Here is a 24,205-nt window from a genome sequence, read left to right as displayed (position 1 = left end):
GATTGGCCATCCCCGATTAACAGGACTGTTGCACCCTGATATGTTGATTACAATGTCAGGCCCGTACCCAATAAGGAATATATGCCCGATTTAACAAATATTGAAGTCCGGTTAAATGGGTTTTTGCCGGATTTTAGTGTTTTTTCGGGATTTCTTGGTATTTATCTCTTCAATGATAAAGAGGCCATTTTAAGGGTCAATTGTGTACTCCACCTGCCTCTATTTTGAACCCAGACAACCCCGATTTAAACAGGATTTTGTCTGAAAGACCCATTATAAAATCTCGATGATTGGAAAAGCATGGGGAGAGGAATTTGCAGCACGTTGTTTCGTTTAGCAGGAGGCTGATAGTGCACTGCGTCTGTTTTGGACAAGTTGTAGATGTGTTTAGTCCCTTTTAGTGCCACAGACACTTTGATGCTGCCCACTTCTCCATCGGAGGTGTCCATTTCACAACCCTCTTTCAGAATGTAGGTATAAGCCTCTTGTATGCAGTTAATGATTGTGATTCTCTTCTTTTCATGCCATTTAATATAAAGGCCTCCCCATTTTTTGAGCTAGGCCCGGAGAGTCCAAATTGGATGAACTCCGTTATCAAGCCTTGGTGTCTTCTTTTTGTGCCTTTGTGTGATTTCTTCTTCTTTTCTTGAGTGTACATTGAATTTCTGTGTTAAGCTGCAATTTTTCATGTGATTATTTTCATACATCTATAAGCGAAAGTATCCTAGATCAAGTGGTATCAGAGTAGGGCTTTTTAGATGTGAATTGCATGTTTGTATGCTAACATGAAGCAGGCTTCAAAGAGGCGAAGGGGAACTAGAATCGTTAGATCCAGAAGCAGGGCGTGCACCTTGAAGGAGAAATATGGTAGAAGATGAAGCTCATCTTGAAGAGGAGCGTAATTTCAGAAAGAATTTCTATTCAATGGCAGAGAATATTAGTCAGCGGGTTTTAAGACTGGAGAAAGCAGAAGAGAGGAATCTAGAAGGACAAGGTTTAGCACATGGGAATGGTGGAGAAGAATCCCCTCCTTCTTCTTCAGGGAGTGAATGTTCTCCTTCCTCTCACCACCATAATCATAGAAATTCAAAAGTCTCATTTAAGAAACCCTTCCTTAAATTAGATGTTAATTTGATCTTCCTATGTTTAGTGGTGAAAGTAACACAGAGAAACTTAATAATTGGATTAGGCAGATTGAGGTCTACTGCAAGATTCAGTGGATCGTGGAGGACGAGGTAAAGATCCAGCTGGGCTCTCTACGCCTGAGCAACACTGCTCTCGTTTGGTGGGAGAGAAAATTGCAGAGCAGTAAGAATGTGGGTAAGCTCTTTTCCTCATGGCCTGATTTCACTTCTGCGTTAAAGGAACAATTTTATCCCTTAGGATACAAGCAAAAAGCTTTGATGAATTGGCAATATTTAAGGAAAGGCAAAGGGCAGGATGTTTAGAGTTTTAGAGAAGAATTTAGGAAGCAAGCACTGAATTTGGGTATTGCACTTGATACACCTGAGTTTGTAACTATGTATATTGGCTCACTGCATAGTTATATTAGACATTCGTTGTTGTTGTTTGAACTAACCACTATTGATTCGACCGGTGTAAAAGCAATTCATATTGAGAACATGGGCAAAAATGAAAGAGATGACTAGTGCAGAAAGCCACCATTCAAACCTCCCAATATCAAATCCAAAGCGAAATGGAAAGGGAAGGAGAAGAAAACAACAACAGCCAAAGAAGGAGAGCGGCCTTATTGCAATCACTGCAAGAAGGAAGGCCACAATGATGATCAATGTTAGAAGCAACACCTAGAAAAGCGTCTAAAGAAATATGGAGGAAAAGGGAAGTAGAAGACAGTGGCAGCAGTGCAACAAGACCTTGGATCGGATTTGGGAGATGAAGCGCTGATCAGAACAACAGGAAAAAAAGGTACTCTTACACCTCATGTTAACTATGAATCACATGAAAGCACCAGTTCTATAAATGAGTCCCTTTCGAATGAGCGAAAAATAATTTAATTATTTCATGTCAGAGTTGTTGTAATCATACCAAAGTTTAAAATCTGTTTGATACTAGGTCCCAAGCAAACTTAATTGCAGAATCCCTGGTAAAGAAACTCGGCTTAGAGACAAAACCACACCCAAAACCTTACCCGCTGGGATGGATACATGATAAAGCAAAACTGAATGTAACCCAACAGTGTAAAGTCAAATTTGTGATCGCTTCTAAGCTCGCAGATGAAGTAGAGTTGGATGTAATACCATTGGATATCTGTGGCATGGTGTTAGGGAGCCCATACCTATATGATAGAAAGGCATTTTTTTTCTGTCATGAAAACAAATATCAAATCACCAAGGATGGGGTAGAATATATAGTGAGGGCTCATCAAAATAAAATTAATGCTAGCCTTGTAAGCGCTGGACAAATGAAAAGACTGGTGAATTCCAGTAAAGGATGCATGCTTATGGTTGTAAGGGAAAAAGAGGTAGAATTCGCTGATGCTTTCTAGGGCTGCGATCGGGAGCATAAACAGGAATTAACTGAATTTATTTCTAATTATGATGAGCTGTTTCAGGAACCGAAGGGATTACCTCTGAAGAGGGAAATCCAACATGAAATCCATCTACAACATGATGCCCCTCTACCAAATATTGGCATGTACAGGATGTCGACTATTGAGATGGAGGAAATCAAGAGACAAGTGTAGGAATCGCTAGACCAAGGCGTCATCAGGCCGAACACCTCTCCATGTGGCTTGCCGATTGTTTTAGTGCCAAAGAAAGGCGGCACTTGGAGGATGTGCGTGGATTACTGTGCATTCAACAAGATCACGGTGAAAAATCGCTATCCCCTTCCACACATAAATGATTTATTAGACCAATTAAAGAGTGTTTTTTATTTCACAAAGTTGGATTTGCGCAGTGGCTATCACCAGGTCAGAATTGCGGAGCAGGACGTGTGGAAAACCACCTTCAAGACCAAGCAGGGGCTGTTTGAATGGATGGTGATGCCATTCGGACTTTGCAATGCTCCAGCCACTTTTATGCGGGTTATGAATGATATATTTCAGCCTTTCATTGATGATTTTGTTCTTGTATATTTAGATGATATACTTGTCTTTAGTAAGAGTTGGTTTGAACATGTGTGTCATGTAAAGAAAGTGCTTGATGTACTGAAAAAAGAAAAACTCTTTGTAAAATTGTCAAAGTGTGAGTTCGGGAAAACCTCTTTGGGTTACCTAGGTCATATTGTTGGTCATGGTCAATTAAAAATTGATCCCTCTAAAGTTGAAGCAATTGTAAATTGGCCTAAACCTACTAGTGTAACTGAGGTCTGTAGCTTTCTAGGTGCAATCCAATATTGGAGGAGATTTATTGCTAATTTCTCTATTATTGCAGCGCCATTGCACACCTTGACAAGTGTGAAACATGTCTTCCAATGGTGAGGAAGAAAACAAATGTCCTTTGAAACATTGAAGGAAAAGATCAGCACCGTGCCAGTCTTAGCCTTACCCGATCTCCAACAGCCATTCGAGATCGAAACCGATGCCAGCGGTTATGCCATGGGAGTTGTACTGATGCAGCAAAAGAAGCCGATTTGTTACCATTCTGAGAAGTTTTCTCAAGTTGTGATAAACTACCCCACCTAAGACAAGGAACTTTATGCCTTGGTGCAAAATGTGAAAAAGTGGAAACACTACATGATTGGCAAGGAGACCATCACCATACAGATCGTCAGCCCTTGCAGTACCTTCAGTCACAAACCAAGTTGTAGCAATCTCGCCATTTCAGATGGATGGGATTTCTTCAACAGTTTCATCTGGTAATAAAGTATAAGAAGGGCACTAGCAATAAAGTGGCCGATATGCTATCTCGCCCTCCTATTTCTGCTTCTATTATTTTGCATAATGCTTCGTTATCTTTTGAGAGTTATGCTGAACAATATGCTAACGATGATGACTTTAAGGAGGTTTATGCAAAACTAACCCATGGTTCACAAGTGGACAACTATCACTTGCAGGGGAAATTGTTGTATCACCTTGGTAAATTGTGTATTCCCACAGGGGAAAGAGTACATGTAATTCGAGAGGCCCACACCTCTCTTGTGTCTGGACACTTTGGTGTTGAAAAGACTTTATGTCATGTACAAAGATTTTGTTTTTGGCCTCATATGAAAAACATTGTGACTCACTATGTAAAGGGTTGTGTGATGTGTTCTGTTTCAAAGCCCTCTAATATAAAACTTGGGCTCTACACACCACTCCCTATTCCGAATCGTCCATGGGAAAGTGTGTCAATGGACTTTGTAGGAGGTTTACCTTTGTATAGGAAGAGTCATGACTATTTGTATGTCGTTGTTGACCATTTTAGCAAGATGTGTAATCTTATGCCTTGTAAAAAGTAGATTATTGTAGAGAAGACTGTTTCTCTTTTCTTTCAGCATGTTTGGGTCCACTTTGGATTACCCACATCAATTTTGTCAGATCAGGACTCTCACTTTCTTGGAGAATTTTGGACCAGCTTGTGGAGGATGATGGTCACCAAATTGAAAAGAAGCACGACATTTCACTTGCAGATTGACGGACAGATAGAGGTTGTAAACCATACCATGGTACACTTATTACAAGGCTATTGTGGGAAACATCCCAAGTTGTGGGATGAGCATCTCCCCTATGTACAACATTCCTACAACTGAGCTGTGCATTCATCGACGCAATGTTCACCATTCGAGACATGTTTTGGTTACCTACCAAAGGACCCTTTCGATATGGTCTTTGGAAGGGAAGATGGCTCCAGTGGACGTAATGATAGGGACAAAGCTCAGCAGTTCATTCAACGAATCCAATTGATTCACCAAGCAGTGCAAGAGCAGTTGGAGAAAAGTCAAGCCCGTTATAAGGCTCGACATGATAAACACCGAGTCAACCATCAATTCCAAGTGGGCGACAAAGTGTGGTTCCACATCAGCAAAGACAGGATGAAGGGAGAAGGAAAGAAGTTGCGACCAATCCGGTATGGACCATTCACCATTTTGGAGAAGATTGGGAACAATGCCTTTCATCTTGACTTGCTGGTATATATGTAGATGTACTCAGTAGTGAATGTGGAGAACCTAAAGTTGTATGAACCACCTTTGATCATGGACACTGATGAGGTGGGCACAGTTCCTACAGTCGATGATTTTGCACCAGAATATCTCGATGAGTTGCCTGAAGACATCATCCTCGACAGAAGAACCAGGACTTCATGGTGAGGAGATGTAGAATACCTTTGAGTTGGTTTCAAGGGAATGCACCCCAGTAAGGCCAGATGGCTAGAGAAAGAGAAAGTGAGGGAACAATTCCCTCACTTACCAATTGACTAATGAAAAGCTTTTGGTGGTCCAAAAGCTCCTCAATGGGGAGGATTGATCCAAGTGGACCTTCAAATACAGTGGCAGGAAAAGCTCAGAAATCAAAGTGATCAGAGTGAAGTCGACTCAGGACTAGAGTGTAGATCTCATCATCCTGATTCCAACGGCACAAACGATACTTCAATCCGAGTTTGAATGATGAAGTTATCGTGAAAGGAAGGTTGCTTTGTTCCTTAAGAAAATAAGGATTTTTCCTTTAAAAAATGGGTTTAATCCTTAAAAGGCAAAAATCACAATCAGAGGATTCATGGAGGTGGAATTAAGAAGGACATAGAGAAAACCTTGATCGCCGATCTTCGTTTAAATCGGATCGACGAATTGGAAGGCAATCAGATCGGAGGGCTATATATATGTATATATTGGCGATGGCAGGGGCCAACTTGCTATGCGATCGGCGATAAAGCGCCGGGCCAACATGTGAGCGGGATGTTGATGCGATTGGATGACACCGATAACGGCGATCGGTGATCAGCGGTCGATCATCCCCGATTAATAGGACTGTTGCACCCCGATATGACGATTGCGATGTCGGGCCCGTACTCGATAAGGAATATACGCCCTATTTAACAAATTTTGAAGGCTGGGTAAATGGGTTTTTGCCGGATTTTAGTTTTTTTTTCGGGATTTCTTGGTATTTATCTCTTCAACGATAAAGAGGCCATTTTAAGGGTCGGTTGTGCCGCCGATCCTTCTACTCCACCTGCCTCTATTTTGAACCAAGACAACCCCGATTTAAACGGGATTTTGTTCGAAAGACCCATTATAAAAGCCTGATGGTTGGAAAAGCACGGGGAGAGGAATTTGCAGTACGTTGTTTCGTTTGGAAGGATGCCGATAGTGAATTTTTGGACAAGTTGTAGATGTTTTTAGCCCCTTTCAGCGCCATAGATGCTTTGATGCTGCCCACTTCTCCATCTGAGGTCTCCATTTCACAGCCATCTTTCAGAATGGAGGTATAAGCCTCTTGTATGCAGTTGATGATTGAAATTCTCTTCTTTTCATGCCATTTAATATAAAGGCCTCCCCATTGTTTGAGCTGACCCTGGAGATGTAGTCCGAATTGGATGAACTCCATTATCAAGCCTTGGTGTCTTCTTTTTGTGCCTTTGTGTGCTTTCTTCTTCTTTTCTTGAGTGTACATTGATTTTTTTAATACATCTATAAGCAAAAGTATCATGGATCAGAGAGAAAACAGAGGAGAATCTATTTAAAGTGCAGGAGAATGGGAGAACAAGGTCATACATAGATCTTGGAGGTAAGATAATGTGTTTTGTTTCAAATTGAAATTGAAGATTGTGGTTGCAGATGAAGCATCTCAGCAAAGGACAACAAGAGAAGCTGTGAGAGGAGAACCAAATGTGTTCTTGAAGACAGAGTAAGGAAAACACTCTGAAGAAAAGTGGCAGTGAACCTGAAAATTCCAACAAGAGATTGGATAGAAAGGACAGCTGAAGTGTTCTCAAGAGAGAGTGAGAGATTGCAGAAGCCTTGAAGGAGCAAAGGTGTTGCTCAAGAGGAGGTTCTAGACAGAGGACCTGTGCTTACCAAAAGACTGAGTGAAAAGAGCTCAGTGAGGTAAGATTGCAGCGAGGAGGACTAGCTATTGCAGAGGCTTGTTGCAAATGAGTAAGGAGCTCATGAAGAAAGAGGAGAAGAAGATGACTACTGATAGTCATAGCAGAGGTTCAGAGAGAAGCCACAACATAAGATATGAGAAGAAGAATGCCAAAGCAGATGGCAAGAGACTAAGTCAAGAGGAGATTGACAAGGAGTTGGCTGAGATTAGAAAAGAACTTGATGTGTTAACAATGTGGTTAGAAGAAAATGAGAGACAAGGTTGGGTATTAAGGAAGAAGCCAGTGGAATGGCATAAGTTGCAGAGAAGGCTACAACAAAAGAATGTAAGGTGGCCGATGGAAAAACTCAAAGAAGTTGAGTTGGAAATGGAAGAGTCCATTTGTGAACCAGAACAGGGAGAAATTCTGGGAGAAAGTGAAGATGAAGACTTTAAGACTGAAACTTCAAGTAAGGCCAAAGGGTCACATGGCTTTAAATTTGACAATTTGTGTATGATTGCAGCTGAAACAGGTAAAGGACAATTTGCTAATATTTTCATAAAGGAGGAAGAAGACAAGCATAATCTAAATTCTGTTCTAGAAGAAGATGAGATAGATAGGTCTCATATACATTTGGGGAAAGATATCAAGCAACCAAGTGAATGGATTGAAGAGATTGAAGAGGAGACCATCGAAGAGTTTTTGAATCATATGAAGGATTTAGAACATCAAGGAGATATGATGGCTGAAGCATCCAATGAGACCATAGGGTCTTATGTTTTTAAAACTGATAGTTTGTGTATGATGGCAGGTATTGTAGGATAAAAGCAACCTATTGAAGATATCTTCAGAGTAGATGAAGATCTAGAAGTAAAAGGTGACAAGGAAAACTTCTCAGAAGAAGAAGAATTTGACTGCATACAAAAGAAAAAGTCTATGGATGAGTCTAAAGAAGCTGTCATAGAGATGAAGAATCAAGATCTTATTTTGATGAAGAATGAAGGAATACTGTCTCAGAAAGGTAATAAAATGAGTTTGATTAATGTTATTGATGAAAACCAAATACACGAGAATGTTAATGTAGGTGGTGAGACACGGATAACTCTGGGAGAAGAGTTACAGAGGGACAACAAGGCAAAATGTACTGAAGAAAAAGAGACTATGTTAGCTGAAAACATAGTAAAGGATCATCAATTCACCATGATGATAGGCACAATTGAAATAGCCATGGAAGCTGCTGAGACAGTCAGAAAAAGAGAAGGACATCTCCTGAAAGATGTTAAGGAAGAAAAAGACTATGCAAAAGACTTAGCAAAGGAAAAAAGGACATCCAATGATTTATTAGTAACAAAGGAAGGTATGGAGAATTGTGTAAAATTTCCAAAATATACTCCAATTGAAATTATTGAGTTATATAGAAAATTAGATTTTCAAAGAAGGGAGTTGGAAAAATAGAGAATAGATGTTCAAGAGAGATTGCTGAAAATGGAAAACAAAAACATTGTCATGAATCATAATCATAAGAAAAAGGAGGTGGATATGAAAGTTCAGTGGATTGACACTACAAAGGAAGGAGTTCACTACAGTGGACAAGAGCAGGAAGACATCATTAAAGCAGACGATGTGGAAGAGAGACTAGTTGACAGTCTCATGAATTCTGTTGAGAATTCAAAACAACATACTGATGTGCTGACCGAGGAGAAAGAAACAGAGCAGCACACTGAATTGTTGCCAAAGGAAGATAAGGCACAAAAGTCTTATGTTTTTTATTTTAACAAGTGTTTTGTGAGTGCAGGTTTAGTTATAGATGCTAGAGAAAATTTGGCACATATGAGCAGCCAAATCAAAATGAAAGAAGAAGATTCTGTGGAAGAACTTAATCCATGGAACAAAAATGCTAAATTGCTTGAGAAAATGCTGGAAAGTCATGATTCAGTGCAAATGGAAATAATCATGAAAGAGGGTAAGGATGATAGGGAGGCATTAAGTGAAGCAAAAGTTGGAACAAGAGAAAAAGTAAACCAACAACTACAAAGAGAAAGTAACCAACAACAGTTTAAAGAATTAGTGGATAACAACAACAACCTAAAACAAAGAGAAGGAGGCAGAAGTAATAAGCAAAACATGGACCAGTCTAAGGATGTACTAGAGACAAAGATTGAAGAGATGTGGCAGCTGATGATGAAGCAGTCAAAATGGAGGAAAATGGTAGCAGTAGGAAGCATGATCAATCAGAGTTTGAACTTGATTGACAAGAAGAAGAAAATGGAGCAGAAGACAACAGACATACAACAACAACAAAGGTACAAGGCATTTGGGTAGTTACAAAACAAAGTATGGGATCTAGGAAGACAAAGATTAGAAGACACATGATTAGGAGATCATGAATATTTTCTACTTTGGGAGTCTGATGCAGGAGCATTCAACCCAAGAGAAAATCATTGTAATTAAGTAGACATAGGGGTCATGTATTTTAAGGAAGTTGGATTCCTAAGTGATGAATTAATGTAATATTTAGGCTTTTGAGTGCATAGAATAGGAATTAATTAGATAATGTGAGATGTTTTGTAAATGCTCTCGAATAAATGAGAACATGAGTGGTTAATAAAGACAAAAGAGTTAAAAGTCAATTAGGACTCTTAAAACAGTTCCATGATTTGAGGAACGAGAGAGAGATATTAGGAACTAAATGGAGATTAGAAGTGGACATAGAGGATAGAGGACACCTAGGAGTCAGTTCAGTAGATTTAGGAATCAAACTAGAATTAGTTCAAAGAACCTTTATGATATAAATGTAAGCTACGGGCAGAGCTCAGAGGAGGCCACTGATAATTGAAGATTAGGCTTGTGTGAGACACAGAGTCTTGAATGTAATCATTTGTTTATACTTATATATATACAGAGGTTTATTCCTAGCTGTGAAAGTGTGTGAAGAGTATTCAATGAATGAATTACATGTAAGTCAAGAATTCGTAGGTTCTGTAATAGGGGTTGTAGACAGAGTTCTATAGAATGCGATGAAAGAGAGAGAATGATTCAGAGGAATCATAAGGAATCTTTGAACCCAGATGAAGTATCAGAGTAAGCTCTGGAGTAGTAGTGAAGGGAGAATTCGCGGAGTTAAGATTAGAGGAAGTGAAATAGTGGAAGACTAGAACCTTTTGAAGAATCGAACCATAGAGAAAAATTGAAGAAAACGCGTAAAAACCAAGTAAAAAGAGACGAAAAAATAAGTGAAGTATTGGCGCACAACAACCGTTGGATCTTTAAGATCAACGCCCAGGATTAAGTCGCATCGGCAAAATCCTTTTAGAGACATCGAAATTGGACCTTGGAAAGTTGCGAAGAGCAATTGTGATGTTCCGATGAAGTGTGGACCGTTGGATTATATAATCGATCAATGAAGGAGATATGATCGCTAATCGCAATCAGAGGGGTTAAGGGCTAGTGGTTATTGAAATGCTGATTTGCCAATATGTGATTACGCGATATCGCTGATCAGAGATCGGAGGTATCGGCATTTCAGGGATCGGAGGAGCGCTGCGATAAGGCTTTGAAGTTAGAGCCGGACCTGACCATATTTATATATGCGGGTTTATAAGAATTGAGATCCGGCTTTGTGTTCCGACAAAGTTTTCCTTTGTATTTCCCGTTGATTCCTGTGTATTTCGATATTTTGTTGTCCTGGGGTTTTTTAAAGGAAAAGTGAAAGATTACTGCTCCCGATAGTGTAAAAGGCTCTGAAAGGGCTATATTGCCGTGTTTGTTATATTTGAAGTCCAACAGTTTAATCACATATCAGATGTGGAGGAGGTGTGTATTATTGTGACCCGCGGAGGAGCCGATACCCGATTGCGATAAAGGTAGAACCTCGAAAGACATGCAGAGGCCGTATAAAGCAAAAAGGTATGTTTTGTGGCATTTCCTTTGTAAAAAGGTTTTATAAGGAAAATAGTGCCAATAGAAGGTTTTATGCGATAAATATATATTAACCAAGCATAAAGAAGGGAAAGGTTATATATATGCGGTTCAAGGGATAACGAAGGTGAGGAAGGGGTTTTAAAGTCCCAATAAGAAGGATTTGAATGAAAAGTTGGAAATAAAGGTTAATGAAGGTTTAAGCGGGGTGATTAATTTCCGATAGAAAGGAAAAGGTGTGTTAATGTTTAGACTTTGTTAAATCTATGAATCATTCCACATGAGACTAAAAGAGGGCCTTAACCATTTATGGTTGAATATTTGACTCCTTTGAGACTTAAATACCTGGGACAAATGTGTGGATGCATTTTACATGCATACTGCGGGTATAAGTGGAGATATCCCTGCTTCATTAGTGGTATCAGAGCAGAATTTTAATCAGAGTGGGGAAAGATTTCCTATGAGAGGAGTGTGCAAACAGAAGAGGGTAATGTGCATAAGTTAATTGATGAATGATAGAGGCCACAATAGAAGATTGTAGGGGAACTTTTGGAGTTCTTGGGAAATTGTAGCAGTTCCAGCAGAGGCTTGGAGTAGACAAGAACAAAGGATTCCTTGAAGAAAAGTGAGTGCAAGATTGCTTAGTACAAGTTCTTAAGGAAAGAGGAATTGGAGACCAAACAAAGGACAATCCATTCAAAGTGTAGAAGAATGGGAGAATAAGATCATACATATATATTGGAGGTAATATAGTGTGTTTTGTTTCAAATTGAAATTGAAGATTGTGGTTGCAGATGAGAAATCTCAACAAAGGACAACAAGAGAAGCTATGAGAGGAGAACCAGATGTGTTCTTGAAGACAAAATAAGGAAAACACTCTGAAGAAAAAGTGGCAGTGAACTTGAAGAACAAGAGGTTGGACAGAGAGGACAACTGAGGTGTTCTCAAGAGAGAGTGAAAGATTACAGAAGCCTAGAAGGAGCAAAGATGTTGCTCAAGAGGAGGTTCGAGACAGAGGACCTAGGCTTACCAAAAGACTGAGTGAGGAGAGCTTAGTGAGGTAAGATTGCAGTGAGGAGGACTAGCTATTGCAGAGGCTTGTTGCAGATGAGTGAGGAGCTCATGAAGAAAGCGGAGAAGAAGATGACTACTGATAGTCATAGAAAAGGTTTAGAGAGAAGCCACAACAGAAGATATGAGAAGAAGAATGCCAAAGCAGATGGCAAGAGACTGAGTCAAGAGAAGATTGACAAGGAGTTGCCGGAGATGAGAAAAGAACTTGATGTGTTAACAATGCAGCTAGAAGAAAACCAGAGACAAGGTTGGGTATTAAGGAAGAAGCCAGTGGAATGGCATAAGTTGCAGAGAAGGCTACAATAAAAGCAAGTAAGGTGGCTGATGGAAAAACTCAAAGAAGCTGAGTTGGAAATGGAAGAGTCCATTTGTGAACCAGAACAAGGAGAAATTCTGGGAGAAAAAGAAGATGAAGACTTGAAGATTGAAACTTCAAGTGAGGCCAAAGGGTCACATGGTTTTAAATCTGACAATTTGTGTATGTTTGTAGGTGAAATAGGTGAAGGAAAATTTGCTGATATTGTCATAAAGGAGAAAGAAGACAAACAAAATCTAAATTATGTTCTAGAAGAAGATGAGATAGATAGGTCTCATATACAGTTGGGGAAAGATATCAAGCAACCAAGTGAAGGGCTTGAACAGATTGAAGAGGAGACCACCGAAGAATTTCTGAGTCATAAAGAGAACTTGGAACAACAAGGAGATATGATGTCTGAAGCATCCAGTGAGACCACAGGGTCTTATGTTTTTATAACTGATAGTTTGTGTATGATGGCAGGTATTGTAGGAGAAAATAAACCTATTGAAGAAATCTTCAGAGTAGATGAAGATCTAGAAGTAAAAGGTGACAAAGAAAACTTCTTAGAAGAAGAAGCATTTGATTGCATACAAAAGAAAAAGTCTATGGATGAGTCTAAAGAGTCTAAAGAAGCTGTCATAGAGATGAAGAATCAAGATCTTATTCTGATGAAGAATGAAGGAATATTGTCTCAGAAAGGTAATCAAATGAGTTTGATTAATTTTATTGATGAAAACCAAATACAGGAGAATGTTAATGCAGATGGTGAGACAAGGATAACTCTAGGAGAAGAGTTATAGAGGGACAACAAGGCAAAATGTACTGAAGAAATAGAGACTATGTTAGTTGAAAACCTAGTAAAGGATCATCAATTCAACATGATGATAGGCACAATGGAAATAGCCGTGGAAGCTGTTGAGATAGTCAGAAAAAGAGAAGGACATCTACTGAAAGATGTTAAGGAAGAAAAAGACTATGCAAAAGACTTAGCAAAGGAAAAAAGGACATCTGATGATTTATTAGTAACAAAGGAAGGTATGGAGAATTGTGTAAAATTTCCAAAATCTACTCCAATTGAAATTATTGAGTTATATATAAAATTATATTTTCAAAGAAGGGAGTTGGAAAAACAGAGAATAGATGTTCAAGAGAGATTGCCGAAAAAGGAAAACAAAAACATTTTCATGAATGACAATCATAAGAAAAAGGAGATGGTAATGAAATTTCAACAGATTGACACTACAAAGGAAGGAGTTCACTACAGTGGACAAGAGCAAGAAGACATCATTAGAGAAGATGATGTGGAAGAGAGACTAGTTGACAGTCTCATGAGTTCTTTTGAGAATTCAACACATCATACTAATGTGCTGACAGAGGAGAAAAAAATAGAGCAACAAACTGAACTGTTGCCAAAGGAAGATAAGGCACAGAAGCCTTATGTTTTTTATTTTAACAAGTTTTTTGTGAGTGCAGGTTTTGTTGTAAATGCTGAAGGAAATTTTGCACAGATGAGCAGCCAAATAAAGATGAAAGAAGGAGATTCTATGGAAGAATTCAACCATGGAACAAAGATTCTCAATTGCTGGAGAGAATGCTGGAAAGTCATGATTCATTACAAACACAAATAATCATGAAAGAGGGTAAGGATGATAGGGAGGCAGTAAGAAAAGAAAAAGTTGGAGCAAGAGAAAAAGAAGAAGAAAAAGTAAACCAACAGCTACAAAGTGGAAGTAACTAGCAGCAATTTGAAGAATTAGTGGACAACAAAAACAACCTGAAGCAAAGAGAAAGAGGAAGAATTAAGTGGCAGAGTATGGACCAGCCCAAAGATGTGTTGGAAAAAGAAATTGAAAAATTATGACAGCTTATGATGAAATAGGCCATAGGGAGGAAAATGATAGCAGCAGGAAGAATGATCAATCAGAGCATGAACCTGATTGACAATGAGAAGAAGATGGAATAGAAGAAAGCAGAAGTACAACAACAACAAGGGAATAAGACATTTAGACAGTTAGAAAATAAAGTATGGGATCCAGGAAGATAAAGATCAAAAGACAGATGATCAGGAGATCATGAATATTTTCTACTTTGGGAGTCTGATGCAAGAGCATTAAACCCAAGAGAAAATCATTGTAATTAAGTAGACATAGGGGGTCATGTATTTTAAGGAAGTTGGATTCCTAAGTGATGAATTAATGTAATATTTAGGCTTTTGAGTGCATAGAATAGGAATAAATTAGATAATGTGAGATGTTTTGTAAATGCTCTCGGATAAATGAGAACATGAGTGATTAATAAAGACAAAAGAGTTAAAAGTCAATTAGGACTCTTAAAATAGTTCCATGATTCGAGGAATGAGAGAGAGGTCTTAGGAATTAAATGGAGATTAGAAGTGGACATAGAGGATAAAGGACATATAGGAGTCAGTTCAGTAGATTTAGGAATTGAACCAAAATTAGTTCAAAGCACATTTTTGATATAAATGTAAGCTATGGGCAGAACTCAAAAGGGAGGCCACTGATAGTTGAAGATCAGGCCTGTGCGAGACACAAAGTCTCGAATGTAATCGTTTGTTTATACTTATATATATATATATATATATATACAAAGGTTTATTCCTAGCTGTGCAAGTGTGTGTAGAGTATTTAATGAATGAATTACATGTAAGTTGAGAATTCACAGGTTTTGTAAGAGGGGTTGCAGACAGAGTTATATAGAATGCGCAGAGAGAGAGAGAGAATGATTAAGAGGAATCATAAGGAATCTTTGAACCCAGCTGAAGGATCAGAGTAATCACTAGAGAAGTTGCGAAGCGAGGATTCACAGAGGAGTTAAGCTCAGAGGAAGTTGAGCAGCGGAAGCAGAAGACAGAGTTCTGAAGAACTACGCAAGGAAAGGAACGATTCAGAGGAATCGTAATGGATCATTAAATCCATTCGAAGAATCAAGTAAGCCCAAGAGGACAGTGATCAAAAGAGCATGCAGAGTTAAGCTCAGAAGAGAGTGCACAGTGGAAATAGTGAAGGATGTGAACCATTGAAGAAACTTGAAACCATAGAGAAAATTGAAGAAAATGGCGGAAAAAAACAAAAGTAAAGAGATGGGCGAGAAGTGAAGTATGGTTGCATAACAACCGTTGGATCTTTAAGATCAACGACTAGGATTAATTCGTATTGGTGAAACGCTATCGCATCACATCACTTTAGTGGAGAGGAATCGGGCTTATTGAATTTTTGAACTCCGATATTACGATATAACCGGATCCGAAGTTTTATAAAGACGGATTTATCATCCTATCAGATCCGTGAGCCTGATCGCATCAGAGCTTTTATGTATTAAAGCATCGGGCCTTGAAATCCTTTGACTTGCGATATTGCGATGAAGTGATGCATCGATAGCTGATAATCGGCGATCGGAGATCGGAGGTGTCGGGGAATGGAATGATCGGCGGAGCGCTGCAGGGAGGTCTGAAGGAGCAAACCTGACGGAGTTATAGCGGAGAGTGTATAATATTTGAGATCCGGCCAAGGGGTCGTAGCGGGGTTTTCTCGTTTATTTCCTGTATTGTGTTAAAGTGCTGCGCCCGAGTCTTTTAAGGCTTAAGAGAACTTATTTAAATGCTTCCAATAGTCACATATTGGAGGTGGAAGGGGTGATGAGGCATGTATGTGTTATGATCCACGGAGGAGCCGATATTTGATTGCGATAAAGGCGGAACCTCGGTATGTGTGTAGAGGCCGTATAAAGACAAAAAGATATGTTTTGCGGGGTTTTCCTTTGTAAATGGTTTATAGAGGGAAAGAGTGCGATGGAAGGTTTTATGCGATAAATATATATTAACTAAGGTTTAAAGAGGGAAAGATATGTGGATAACGGTTTTATAAAGGTTGTGAAGGGGTTTTAAGTTCCGATAGGAAGGAGTAATGAAAAGTTTTAATAAAGTCTTATATGAAGGCTTGAGAGTTGATTAAAGTCCCAATAGAAGGTTTAAAGTGGGGTTACTGAGTTTCGATATAAAGGAACTGATGAATAGGGCCTTAACCATTAATGGTTGAAGATTTGACTCCTTTGGGAGTTAAATACCTGGGAAAAATGCGTGGATGCATTTTATATGCACACTGTGGGTTTAAGTGGGGGTAACCCTGTATCATTTGGTATCTCTGATCAACAATATCACGTAATCACATATCAACACATCGGCATTTCAATAACCACCAGCGCTTAACCTCTCCGATGGCATTCTTCTTCTCATATCTCCTCACTCAGTCTTTTAGCATCCTTTTGGTTCTCTTCTCTGGAACCAATTGAGCACACCTTGCTCTAGGTTGCTGCAAGTCTTCTCACCTTCCGCTGCCACTATCTGCATGACAGTAAAGACCATATCTCTCCAGTCTTTATCAACTGTACCTCTTCTCCTTCTGCTTACACTCCTTCCTTCTCGCAGGAAAACTTTCCCTGCTCTGATATCACTTGATGAAAAGAGATTTTTGGGTAAGGCCAAAACCCATTTTCTTTACATATTTAGATCCTGGGACCTGTGGGTTATGAGCCCATTTCATTATCAGAAGCATTTTATTTAATCGCTTAGTCCATAAGCCTTTCCCATGGACCATACAACTATCAGAACCTTTTACACTATCGGGACCATTTAAATATGCGTTTAGCCTTTAAAACCCTGGACCATTTAACTATTGAGATTTTCCTTTAAAACTGGGATCGCACCACTTTAATGCAATTACACAAGAAACACGGGGAAACCCCACTTTACCCTTGGGCCAGATATTAAATATTATGAACCCGAATATATGAATTGTCGGGTCTGCACCTTTGTTATTTTTCTGCTGTTCTCTGACCTCCGAAACCTCGATCCTCGATCAGTGATCGCTCCGATCACTATCGGCATATCGATATATCATATATCAGCCATCAGAGTATTACGCCATTGCAATCGGTACTTCCTTCATCCAGAGCTCTTCCACTTGAATGTGCTAATCCTCAATTACCTTACAGACTTGATAAGATTATCGGTTACGTTGGATAAGGTTTTGGGTCTGGCTACTAAATGGAATATCGCTCTTTCTTTTGGACAAGGTTCATTCCTCCCCTTGGATGATTGCGATGCGACATTCTGGTTCCGATTTGATCCCGGCTCTTGATCTCCCAGATCCAATGGTTCTTGTGCATTCTCATCCGGTTCTCCCTTAACTTAATCTCGCTTGGTTTTTGATGGATTTCTATGTTAAACACAGTTCTGCTACAATCTGAAAAATACTCATATATAACGATATCTCATTAATCAATGGATCGCCATCGATCCTTCAATGATCGATGGTCAATCAACACACTCACAATTGGGATTTAAGCCCTCAATGCATATATACATAACAAAATTGAAAAGGGACATAATACAGAGACTCGCGGAAAACCACAGAACACATATCTATTATACATATACAGACTTCCATTACAGCCTAAGGCATTTCAGCCTTAGGAACGAGTTCTCCCTTCGGTTACATTTTGGTCACTCTCTATTACACAATTTCTATTCTACGCTCTCTATATCTATTCATTGAACATGCAGGCTCATATATATATATATATAGGAACATTGGATTGGATCACTAAAAGGATCCGATCAATCCTCTCCATGAATCACTCAATTGTCCCTAATTCTAGTCTACATGCATACATATGTGGCAGTATTACATTTAATAAAGTCTTCGAAAGACTTATCCATTCCATCATTTTAGCGTGTTTTAAGTAGATTTGTCCCCTGTTCAGCTCGATGGTCCACGTCCTCTCGTTCTCTGCTTTGGATTCCTCTTTTGATTAAGAGTGTCGGATGCTCCTGCATCAGACTCCCGAGGCACAAAAATTTATGACCTCCTGGTCATATGCTTCTCCTTATCCTTAGCAATTATACCCACTTTCAGTGGAACTACTTTCATGATCTTCTGTGAGCTGCAACCAACCTCTGCAGTAACAGTCTTCCTCTGCTACACAATACCTCACCAAGCTCTCCTCACTTAGTCTTTTGGCATCCTTTTGGTTCTCTTCTCTGGAACCAATTGAGCACACCTTGCTCTAGGTTGCTGCAAGTCTTCTCACCTTTTGTTGCCGCTATCTGCACAACAGTAAAGACCATAACTCTCCAGTCCTTATCAACTGTACCTCTTCTCCTTCTACTTACACTCCTTCTTCCTTCTCGCAAGAAAACTTTCCCTGCTTTAATACCACTTGAATGCGCCGATCCCTGATTATCTTACAGATCCGATAAGACTATCGATTAAGTTGGATAAGGTTTCGGGTCCGGCTACCAAATCGCATATCGCTCTTTCTTTTGGCAAAGGTTCATTCCTCCCCTTGGATGATTGCGATGCGACATTCTGGTTTCGATTTGATCCCGCCCGTTGATCTCCCAGATCCAACTATTCCTATGCATTCTCATCCGGTTCTCCCTTAACTTAATCTCACCTGGTTTTTGATGGATTTCTATGTTAAACACAGTTTTGCCGCACTCTGAAAAACACTCATAGATAATGATATCTCATTAATCAATGGATTTCCATCGATCCTTCAGTGATCGATGGTCGATCAACACACTCACAATTGAGATTTAATCCCTCAGTGCATATATACATAACAGAATTGGAAGGGACATAATACAAAGACTCACAGAAAACCACAGAACACATATTTATTATACATATAAAAACTTCCATTACAGCCTAAAGCATTTCAACCTAAGAGCAGGAAGACACCATTAGAGCAGATGATGTGGAGGAGAGACTAGTTGACAGTCTCATGAATTCTTTTGAGAATTCAAAACAGCATACTGATGTGCTGATAGAGGAGAAAGAAATAGAGCAACAAACTGAATTGTTGCCAAAGGAAGATAAGGCACAAAAGTCTTATGTTTTTTATTTTAACAAATGTTTTGTGAATGCATTAGTTGCAGATTCTGGAGGAAATTTGGCACAGATGAGCAACCAAATAAAAATGGAAGAAGAAGATTCTGTGGAAGAATTCAATCCATGGAATAGAGATGCTCAATTGCTGGAGAGAATGTTGGAAAGTCATGATTTAGTGCAGACATAAATAATCATGAAAGAGGGTAAGGATGATAGGGAGGCAGTAAGCAAAGCAAAAGTTGGAACAAGAGAAAAAGAAGAAGAAAAAGTAAACCAGCAGCTACAAAGTGGAAGTAACCAGCAGAAATTTGAAGAATTAGTGGACAGCAGCAACAACCTGAAGCAAAGAGAAAGAGAAAGAAGTAAGTGGCAGAGTATGGACTAACCCAAAGATGTGTTAGAAAAAGAAATTGAAGAATTGTGGCAGTTGATGATGAAGTAGGCCAAAGGGAGTAAAATGATAGCAGTAGGAAGAATGATCAATTAGAGCATGAACTTGATTGACAAAGAGAAGAAGATGGAACAGAAGACAACAGAAGTACAACAGCAACAAAGGAACAAGACATTTGGACAGTTACAAAACAAAGTACGGGATCCGGGAAGACAAAGATCAGAAGACACATGATCAGGAGATCATGACTATTTTCTACTTTGGGAGTATGATGCAGGAGCATTCAACCCAAGGAAAATCATTGTAAATTAGTAGACATAGGGGGGTCATGTGTTTTAAGGAAGTTGGATTCCTAAGTGATGAATTAATGTAATATTTAGGCTTTTGAGTGCATAGAATAGGAATTAATTAGATAATGTGAGATGTTTTGTAAATGCTCTCGAATAAATGAGAACATGAGTGGTTAATAAAGACAAAAGAGTTAAAAGTCAATTAGGACTCCTAAAACAGTTCCATGATTTGAGGAACGAGAGAGAGCTCTTAGGAATTAAATGGAGATCTGAAGTGGACATAGAGGATAGAGGACATCTAGGAGTCATTTCAGTAGATTTAGGAATCAAACCAGAATGTTGCATCACAATCATCCAAGGGGAGGAATGAACCTTGGCCAAAAGAAAGGGCGATATGCGATTTGGTAGCCGGACCTGAAACCTGATCCAATGTAACCGATAATGTTATCGGGTCCGTAATGTAATCGGGGATCGGTGCATTCAAGTGGAAGAGCTCTGGCTGAAGGAAGTGCTGATTGCGATGGCCCGATACTCCGATGGCCGATATGCGATATATCGATACGCCGATAGCGATCAGAGCGATCACTAATCGGGGATCAGAGGTTTCGGAGGTCGGAGTGCTGCGGAAAAGTAACAAAGGTGCGGACCCGACGATTCATAGATTTGGGTTCATAATATTTAAGATCTGGCCCAAGGGTAAAGTGGGGTTTCCCCGTGTTTCTTGTGTAATTGCGTTAAAGTGGTGCGGTCCCGGTTTTAAAGGAAAATCCTGATAGTTAAATGGCCCGGGGTTTTAAAGGCTAAACACATATATAAATGCTCCCGATAGTGTAAAAGGTTCCAATAGTTGTATGGTCCGCTAGTATAAAGGCTTATGGACTAAGCGATTAAATAAAACGCTTTTGATAACGAAATGGGCTCATAACCCATAGGTCCTAGGATTGAAATATGTAAAGAAAAGAGGTTTTGGCCTTACCCTAAAATCTCTTTTCATCATTCCCAAAGGCCTAGGAATCCCTTGATCAATTTGGGTGGGGTAAACAATAAAGCCTAAGGGAGTTGTCTCAGTTTAGGGCCTAATGATCCGGGATTGGATTGCGGTAAAGCCTAAGAGACAAGGAGACAAAAATTTCCTCAAGGATAATGATGGATTCTGGATGGAATTCCAAATTCGATTCAATTTTGTGATCGAAACACCAATTTTGGAGTGATCACGATATGGTGAGGGTGGATGTGGTTTAGCCTCTAGAATCCCTTGGTTGTTTTTGGATTGGTTTATCCATGAGATCCCACATTCATGCTTGGAATATGGCACGTGGGTGATTGGATGAAATAAATATTTGGTTCAACCATGTCTACAGTTGATTGGGACATGGAAGTCCCAAACCTGGTCAGATTTTCCTATGTTTAATAAAAGTTAAGTTCTCTTTCTTTTGTACTTATTTATATGTGGATTTAGTGGCTGTTATCTCACTGTTATTTTCATGGTTTTATGTTGGTTATAAGCATCGTTAAGTGATTGGTTCATCTCATGATTATTTAATCTATTTACTTGTAATTGTTAAAATGATGGATGCAAGACCTAATTGATGTCATAAAAGTTCAAAAGGAAGGTGGTGATATTTCTTGTCATGTCTCGTAAGATTTTTCAGTGATTCATGCTCTGTCTTGTATCCTAGACTTGTAGATTTTATTGATGCCAAGTGTTTGACATAATTCCAGTCCCGATTGGGGATGGTCAAGCCTAGTCCTGGAGTTATTTTTTTGGTTTATTAGCCTTTTCATCATGTGTTTAATGGATTCTGGAAGTTACAACAAGTTCTGGGAAGTGGCCAGAATTCTGGACTTGAAAAGTGCCTTAAATCCCATGGTCTCTGGCACAGGTATGTTGGAAATAGTCCCTGAACGCAGGCATGCAGGCTTGTGGGAGCTTCTAGAGCTCTCTGGATGCTGGCATGCCCATAACATGGGAGCGTCCAAAGGTTTAATAACTTAAAAACTCAATGGGACCTAAGGGCATGATACCTGTGTGGTTGGGATGACTCTTGGGAGTGTTTTTGCTGATGTGGAAGGTATGTTTGATGTGTTTCTGTCGATTACACTTCCTTAAGGACACCTAGGAGGTTGAATCATATCATAGTAGCCTCTCGCCACATGTTTGCCATGGTTGGCTGGTTACTTGGATAGATATGGAAGGGGGGTGTATCCTCCTAAGAGCATCTTCCCACTAAGGGTATTTCCAACCCTGTTCTCTTTCCCCTTGATGTAACTGATCTCAAATTTGAACTCACTAATTGTAGCCAACCATCTAGATTGTCTGGAATTTAGATTCGGTTGGTAAAATAGATATCTCAATCTTGTTTTCTTGCCTATAAGATCCGATCCTTTAAGTCTGTCCCATAAGAACTCATAACTACTATATGATTCACCTGTATCCTCTCGCTAAGAGCATCTGCAACCCTGTTCTTTTTCCTCTTGACGTACCTGATCTCAAAGTCAATCTCATTAATTGTGGCCAACCATCTAGCTTGTTTGGAATTTAGATTTGATTGGCCAAATATATACCTTAATCGACTGTGATCACTCATCAGTACAAACCTCCTACCAAGAAGATAGTGTCTCCACATATTCAATGCATGGATGATAGCTGCCAACTCAAGATCATGAGTTAGATAACTCTGCTCATGCTCATTTAGTTTTCATGACTCATAGCACACTAACTGTCCTTCCTGCATAAGGACTCCACCTAGTCTCTCTTGTAGGCATTTGTACACACCACAAACTCTTTTTCTAGATTTGAAATCTTTAACATTGGAGCATTCATCAACAACTGCTTCAATTGCTCAAAACTTGTTACACATTCTGCTGTCCATTCAAATTTCTTACCTTGCCTCTATAGTGACATAATAGGATATGCAATGTGAGAGAATTTCCTGATGAACCTCCTATAATAACCTGCTAGCCACATGAATGATGTTACCTCATCCACATTTCTAGGAGTCTCCCACTCCATGATAGCCCTTATCTTTTCTGGATCCACTGCTATGCCTTCCTTGGAAACAACATGTCCTGAGTAATCTACCTCTATTTGATGGAAATTGCATTTACTGATCTTAGCATACAACTGATGTTCTCTCAATAATATCAAGACTGCTGCTAAGTGCTCGACACACTCTTCCTCATTTTTAGAATATATCAAGATTTCATCAATGAACACAATAACAAACTTGTCAAGATAAGGACACAACACACTATTCATCAAGCACATAAAGATATATGGAGCATTAGTCAAAACAAATGGAACTACAACAAACTCATAAGTCCCATACCTGGTCTGGAAAGTAGTCTTGTAGATGTCCTCTTCTTTAATGCATACCTAATGGTATCATGATCTCAGATCAATCTTTGAGAACACTGCTGCTCCCTTCAACTTGTTGAACAAGTCATCAATCCTCAACAATGGATACCTTTTCTTAATGGTCACCTTGTTCAACTACTTATAATCAATGCATAGCCTAAGAGTACCATAATTCTTCTTTATAAACAACACTAGTGCACCCCACAATGATACACTTGGCCTAATGTATCCCTTGTCAAGCATTCCTTCAACTGCAACTTCAATTCTACTAACTCTGGCTTGCTCATCCTGTAAGGTGCCTTTGATGCTGGTGCTGCCCCTTGTACCAACTCAATAGAGAATTCCACTTCTTTGTGTGGCAGAAACTCTAAAATATCTGTGGGAAATACATCTTGAAACTACTGCAATATCGGGTACCCGCTCAATACCTCCGCATCCTTAACATCCTTACCTTTAACACTAGAAATATGTACTGTAAATAACACACACCTTTTTGCGACTGCGTTGTGCTTGCATGGATGTCACCATCCTAACCGATTTTTCCTTCCTCTTACCCTGCAAGATCCTTTGTTCTCCATTGTTATCCAAACCCTCAATCACCTTATCATAACAATCCACCTTAGTCCTGTGAAGATATAACCAATCTGTGCCCAAAATCATATTGTATGATCCCAACGGAAATACTTTCAAATGTGCTGAGGTAGGCAAACCATTCAACTTGAATGCACAAGCTCTTACCCAATGATGTACTCTTTTCTTTGTACATGTGGCCAACTGCACTAACCAAGATTCTGCATGCACTTCTTTATTCAAACCACACTTATCCATTATGTTAGGACCAACATAACTATAATTAGATCTAGGGTTAATCAAAATAGAAACAACTTGATCACAAAGATTACCGTCCATCTCGATAATAGTTACCTGGTGATCCGCCTGCTTATTATCCAATGCTGCATATATATGAGGAATAGTTTTCCCAACATCCCCAATAGTATGC

This window comes from Pinus tabuliformis, chromosome Q (assembly GCF_031772625.1).
Source record: "Pinus tabuliformis cultivar Carrire ecotype Pingquan chromosome Q, CPIR1, whole genome shotgun sequence".
Classification (NCBI taxonomy): Eukaryota; Viridiplantae; Streptophyta; class Pinopsida; order Pinales; family Pinaceae; genus Pinus; species Pinus tabuliformis.
This window is presented reverse-complemented; position numbering follows the sequence as displayed.